Raw genomic sequence first — 6,024 nt, 5'->3', positions numbered from 1 at the left:
GGCACAAGATTCTGAGCTAGAGAGTGGAAGGAAACTTGGAACACTTGGATTCTAGTCTTCCTTTCATCTTTTTAGGATCTTGGTTTCTTCATCAGTAAAATAAGAGGGTTCGACCAAACGATCTATGAAATCTCTTTTAGATCCTAGGATGAATAATTCTAAGTAAAAAGTGAAGTAGGGTTTTAAACAATTGTAGAGAAAAGTAGTTTAAGTAGAGAAGTCTTTTTGTAATGGGGTCATTTGAACAGTTGGAAGAGAAATGAGATGTAGCTATGTTTTCTTAGAGACTCCTTAGTGATTTCAGAGAGAGCCACGGTCAGTCCCTAGTTTAGCAAACAGCTTCAACTGCTAAAATCCAAAGCACTTTTCACCTTGAACTCTGGATGAAAACTAATTGGAGCAGTCTTCTCAGCCATGCACATATTCAAAATCACCAACATCTGGTCTATGGCCATGCTACCTTGAACATGCCCAATCCTGTCTGATTTCAGAAGCCAAGCAGGGTCGGGCCTGGTTAGTACTTGAATGGGAGACCACCTAGGAAGACCAAGTGCTGCAGACATTAAAAAATAAAATAAAATACATTTTAAAAACCACTAACATCCCACTATGTCATCTGGTCATCTCAAAACACAAAGGGAAATCATCACATTCTGGAATAAAGAGGAAAGAGTTATTAAAGGTTCATCAGGAAAATCTGCCTTGCACTGCTGCCTGCCAGCAGGAGAGCCAGAACTTTCAGTAGTGCCACAGGAGAGAATTATAGGCTTGTATGGTAATGATGCATCTGGATAAGGACGCAGGTATTAATTTCAAAAATTCCTGATCTTGCTTCACCTAAGCATTAAAAATGGGTCCCAGGTACATGAAAATATCTCTGATTTTACAGGCAGTAGTTCAAGTTTGGGTCATTCAGCCATAACACAAATACTTATAAGCTACTGTGATATTGTGAGTTTAGATAATAAATGATTGAAATTCACTTTGTGAGTACAAAGTGCTTCATAAATACTTAATCTCGGAAGATACTTCAACTTGGAGGTTCTGACTTCATTTGTATTTCTGCTTATCCAAGTCACACAGGGTCCCCATTCAATTTGTAAATATTTTATGTTCCACGCTAGCCTCTTCACAGTGCCCTCTGCTACCGATGAGTGCTGACTGGGATCTTGCCATTTAGGCAGACCGAAAATTTCAGGACAAGCCAGGAATGGTTTTGAGTAACTTATGATTCACAAACCAGCCCCACCAATTTACTGTTTCTCTGAAGCAAAGATGAAACTGGCTCTGTGACTTGTCACAGACCACAGGGATGAATGGTTTCGTGGGACGATGCTCTCTCCAGAGAAAAGCTCATGCTACCAGTCCAGCACTCTGGGCCCATCAATTGTTCATCGGCCAAAATACACCTCACACACACACACCAGCCAGGCGCTAAACAGGCGTTCCCTGGGAATGTACAAACAAGGGCAGTGCAGATATCGTCTCCTCTATCTTCCTCCCTAAAGCAACAGTGCTGAAGACACTCAATACAGCTTTGGTCTGCTCTCTAGCCAGGCTTTAGGGCCAGGCTAGAGTCCTACTGGCCAAAGAATTTGTGGTTAGTAATGCAGCACAGCAATGATACCAATTCATCTTCCTGGTCCTCTATTTTCCCATTTGTAAAGTAAAGGTTTGCATCTGTCTCTTAAGGCTTTACAAATTATGGTAGCCTGCTTGGTGGATAAGCTTGGGTTCACATCTCATCTCTGACACTTACTGCTTGTGTGGCCTGGCCTCAATTTATTTCTCTGTGTAATAAAATAAAAAAGGTAACTGTAAGGAACCAGTTAGTTAAGCATGTGAGTGTAATTGTTAAGCTGCATAAGCTGTTTTACCTGATTGAGAGAGAGGGACCTTTTACGTTATCATCCATGTACTCACTAAACATCAGATTGATTACCTGGTGGATTTTAGCTGAGAACAAAGTTGGGCCTGAAGTATAGCTCAGATCGATCCTGTTTGAATAAAGAGTTCATCTGGACTCTGTTGAATATGAAGATCCCAGGCTAATTGTATCTCCCTGCTTGGAAATTTGGTTTGAATATCCAGGAACGCAACATGAAGGGTCTGGGTAAAGTAAAAAGAAAAATCAGGTGCCTCAAGGTGACAATTAAGTGTATATGTATCTGTTCCGTTATCTTCATTGCTTAAGACAACAACCACATTATTATATCTCATGATATTGTGGGCCAGAAATTCAGGCTATGTTTAGCTGGGGAATGTTTTAGTTCTACATGGCATTGACTAAGGGCAGTCTGCAGTATTTAGATGATAGGCTGGACTGGAGGGTTCGAGGCAGCTTCACTCGCATTTGGAGGTCCTTGATAGGAATGGCGAGGCTAGGCTCAGCTGGACTGTCCACTGGAGCACCTACATGCTGTGCCAACATGGCAGTCTCAGGGGAGTCAGACTTCTTACACAGTAAGCTGGGGCTTTGAGGGAGTGTTCCAAGAGACCAAGGCAGAAGCTTGCAAGGCTTCTTATGACCTAGCCTTGGATGTCATGCAGTGTCACTTTGGCCACTTTCTATCAGTCTAGTGGTTCTATTGGACCACTAAGGCTGGTGCAGATTCAAGGGAATGAGTAGCAGAGAATTTGCATCCATCTTTAATCTACCTCAATGCCTGAGTCTCAGTTCTGCTTTGTGGAACCGGCTGTGGATACCACCTCTTCTATCCTTCACCCTTCCCAATGTCACTGCCAGTATCTTCATTATGTAATAAGAAAGCTAAGACTGAGATGTCACCAGGACAACAGAAAACCTCAACAGCTAAGTATAGTCTGACTTGTCACCATCTCTAAATATCTGGCTGTCTCCAGACAGCTTTTATTAGCCTAGAACGTAGAAATCAAGGACCCCTGCAGTCTCTGCTCCAAGGAGACAAGTACTATGGATAAGAGACTATCTGGAGGCTGGCATTCCCCAGGATGCTCTCTGTCATCTACCATTTTCCTGATGGCAAGCCTGATGGCAAGAAAAATCAGGCAACTGAACAGCTGTGTCCCTTTGCAGTTGGTAGCTATTGTGTAAGAGGCTCTCAAGGTCCCCAAGCCCTCTCCATTACTAATTAGCATCCAGAGTCTTATAACAACAAAAGTTTAATTTTTCGTATGCCACATTTATTGTGGGTTAGCTGTGGATTTGTTCTGCATCATCTTTACTCCAGAACCAAGACTGAGAAATACTGCCAGTCGTCACAGCTGAGATAAAAATAAACACGGTGATTCTTAATGCTTCTGTTCAGACATGGCATCTGTCACTTAAACTCACATATCATTCATCAAAGCAAGTCAAATGGTCACACTGAATTCAACAGAGCCAGGATATAGAATCTTCCCACCACAGGAAGAGGCTCTGAAGAGAAAGGCACCATAATATTTAATGAATATAACCCATCTTAGTCTGTTCTCTGGCCACCAAACATGCAGTTCCCTCCTCTTCCCACATGAGAGGAAACTTACTTCTCCCCAAGGGGGACAATCCTAAACTCCCCTCCAGGTGCTGCTCGGAGCTCAAAGTCCAGGATCTGTGCACAAGGCAGGAGCATCTCTATGACACATCTGGCTGTTCTTCCTTTGCATTTTTTGAGACATACATATACAAACAAAAAAAATCACTGTTATTTGAAATTCAAATTCCACCAGGTGTCCTGTGCTTTACTTTGTTAATTCTGGGAACCCCATCCCCAAGTCACCTACATAGGCCATGTAGTATCAGGAAGAAATAAACCTGTGTTATTTTAAGCCTTAGAGACTTGGGGATTGTCTGTTACAGCCAAATAACTTACCCAATACTAACTTAACTAATTCCCATCTCTGATGAGATGTTTTCATGAGGCATAGTGTAGCCCTAATATTTGAAATGAAGTAAGCAGCTTCTCTGCATAATAAAAAAGAAAATTGAAAGCTCTAAGATGTAATGAGAAGGATAAATGGATAGAATACTATTAAACATCAGTCATGAGGGAATTTCTTGTCTACTTGGAAAATAAAATTAGAAAAAATGATGGTAGACGGTAGTCCTGAGGGCGTCGAGGTCATTGTGGGTTTGGGGTAAGCATGGAAGGACTTCATGGGAAAAGTAGGTTTGCCTGATCTAGATATGGCCAAGTAAGTGGGATTTAGGTTTCTGAAGAGCCAAGCGCAGGAATGCCCTGTGGGGAGACGGCATGGCCACGTGTGCTCTGTACTGTCACTTTCCAGTTTTGTCTGCACATGTGGGCCCAGGCAGGGCTGGAGATAAAGCACTAAGTGCCAGCTGGACCCATGTTCACAGAACTGCTCCGATACTGAAATCTTGATTGCATTCCACAATACGGATGTCTGTTGCTATTCTGGACCCAGAGGCGAAGTGAAGTCACCTTGGTAGGAAGCTGACATTTCAACACAAATCCACACAGTTTTGCTAACTTTTGTTTGAAACGTCAGTGTTATGGGAAAGCTCCTTGACAACAAGAGCCTGGCTCTCTCCATCTACATGGGCCCCAGGCTTAGTGCATGGTGGGTGAAGGATATGTAGAATGTAATCAACGAGACAAGGCCCAAATGTGAAACCCCTTTAGCCGCTACAGCTACTACTTCTTTTTGCCACCAGGGGGCAGCATAGCATCTTGAACTATAAACTCTGGGTTTCAGCATCAGGGTAGATTCAGAGATTCTCAAAAATTAGTTCGTACCAGGGTGCCAGTCTCTGCCTGGCATTTTTCTAGGCCCTCAGTGAAGAGAGACAGATTGAGGCAAAGTAGTAATTTTTTCCCATAAAGCTCTATTCATCCAATTTAAAGGAATATCCTTTATTCTGATTCTCTTTCCCAATGACATGTTTGGTATTGAAACATCCTTTCTTTTATGAAATGATGGTGACTATACATGGTAGGGGTTTGGATTGGTTGATTTGTTTATTGTTATTGTTCTTTTTTAATCAAATAAATGATGGCAACCTTCTGGTGTTCCAGAATGTTTTAGAAAATTACTTTTCTGGTTTGTGAAATCAAAAGTCAGAGACCCACTAGTGTGGTGTCAGAATCAGACAGGGCCCACGACAGAAAAAAAAGGGGTAGTACATAAATTTCCCCTTTGGGTCCCTCAGATCTTCTTTCCCATTACCCTTTGCTCCTTCCTTCCTGCTCATCCCTGCTCAACGACCAGCTCCAGATCCTTCTGCTCACTCCTTGTCCAGCCTCCTCCCCCTAGTTGAAACCTATTCTCAGGAAAGAATCTGCTATCAGCTGCTTAGACCTCAGTGAAAATTTAAATTACCTCGTCTTATCTCTGATTCCAGAATGCAGGTGTGTGTGGCCATTTCAAGGGATTCAGACATCAGCAGACAGAGGAACATTTAAGAGTGAAAAGCAGTCAGCAAGGTGTTGAAATCAGGCCACCCAGGAGGCTTGCAGATCCCACTCTGCTTTATCAGGGAAGCTAGAAGAGTCACCCTCAAAGCAAGCAGACCAGGTCCTCGGATAGAGAGGCCTCAGGTGTTTATTCTTCCTTCACCTTTCTCAAAAGTTACAGGTCACACCTATAAGCGTGTAAGATATTCCGGCCCTGATGACAGAGAGTCTTCTGTACATTGGACTAGCGCCACAGGGGCCAGGGGCAACACCCCAAGGGCCTGCTCCGTCACAGATCCAGAAGTACTTCCCGTAGTGCATTGTGGAATACAGAAGTGCTTTTAGCAGGATCACACTGAACAAATCAACAGGCCTGCACTGAGACCTGCCACTGCGAGGGGGACACCATGCTAATTTACAGAGACACAAAGAAGTATAAGAGGAAGTGAGGGGTAGGGGTGGAGGGGTTACTGCAAGAAAACAAACAAACAAACAAACAAACAAAAACTCCAAAACAATTGCAAGAGTTGGAAAAGAAATAACTTGTTTGGAAAACTTGGAAAGGCTTCATAAGCTGGGTCAGATTTTTAGAATAATGGGTAGGATTTTGACAGAAAACAGGAAAGAAAGAACCTGCTTGATAAATATA

General features: G+C 42.8%; 1 pseudogene; it reads left to right on the top strand.

Moving 5' to 3' along the window:
• The first annotated feature begins 443 nt into the window (after positions 1–443).
• Positions 444–562, top strand: LOC111736075 (annotated as a pseudogene).
• Positions 563–6,024: the final 5,462 nt, after the last annotated feature.

Source organism: Pteropus vampyrus, unplaced genomic scaffold (genome assembly GCF_000151845.1).
Source record: "Pteropus vampyrus isolate Shadow unplaced genomic scaffold, Pvam_2.0 Scaffold17, whole genome shotgun sequence".
Lineage (NCBI taxonomy): Eukaryota > Metazoa > Chordata > Mammalia > Chiroptera > Pteropodidae > Pteropus > Pteropus vampyrus.
The sequence above is the reverse complement of the archived record's forward strand: the minus strand, read 5'-3'. Positions and strand labels throughout refer to the sequence as shown.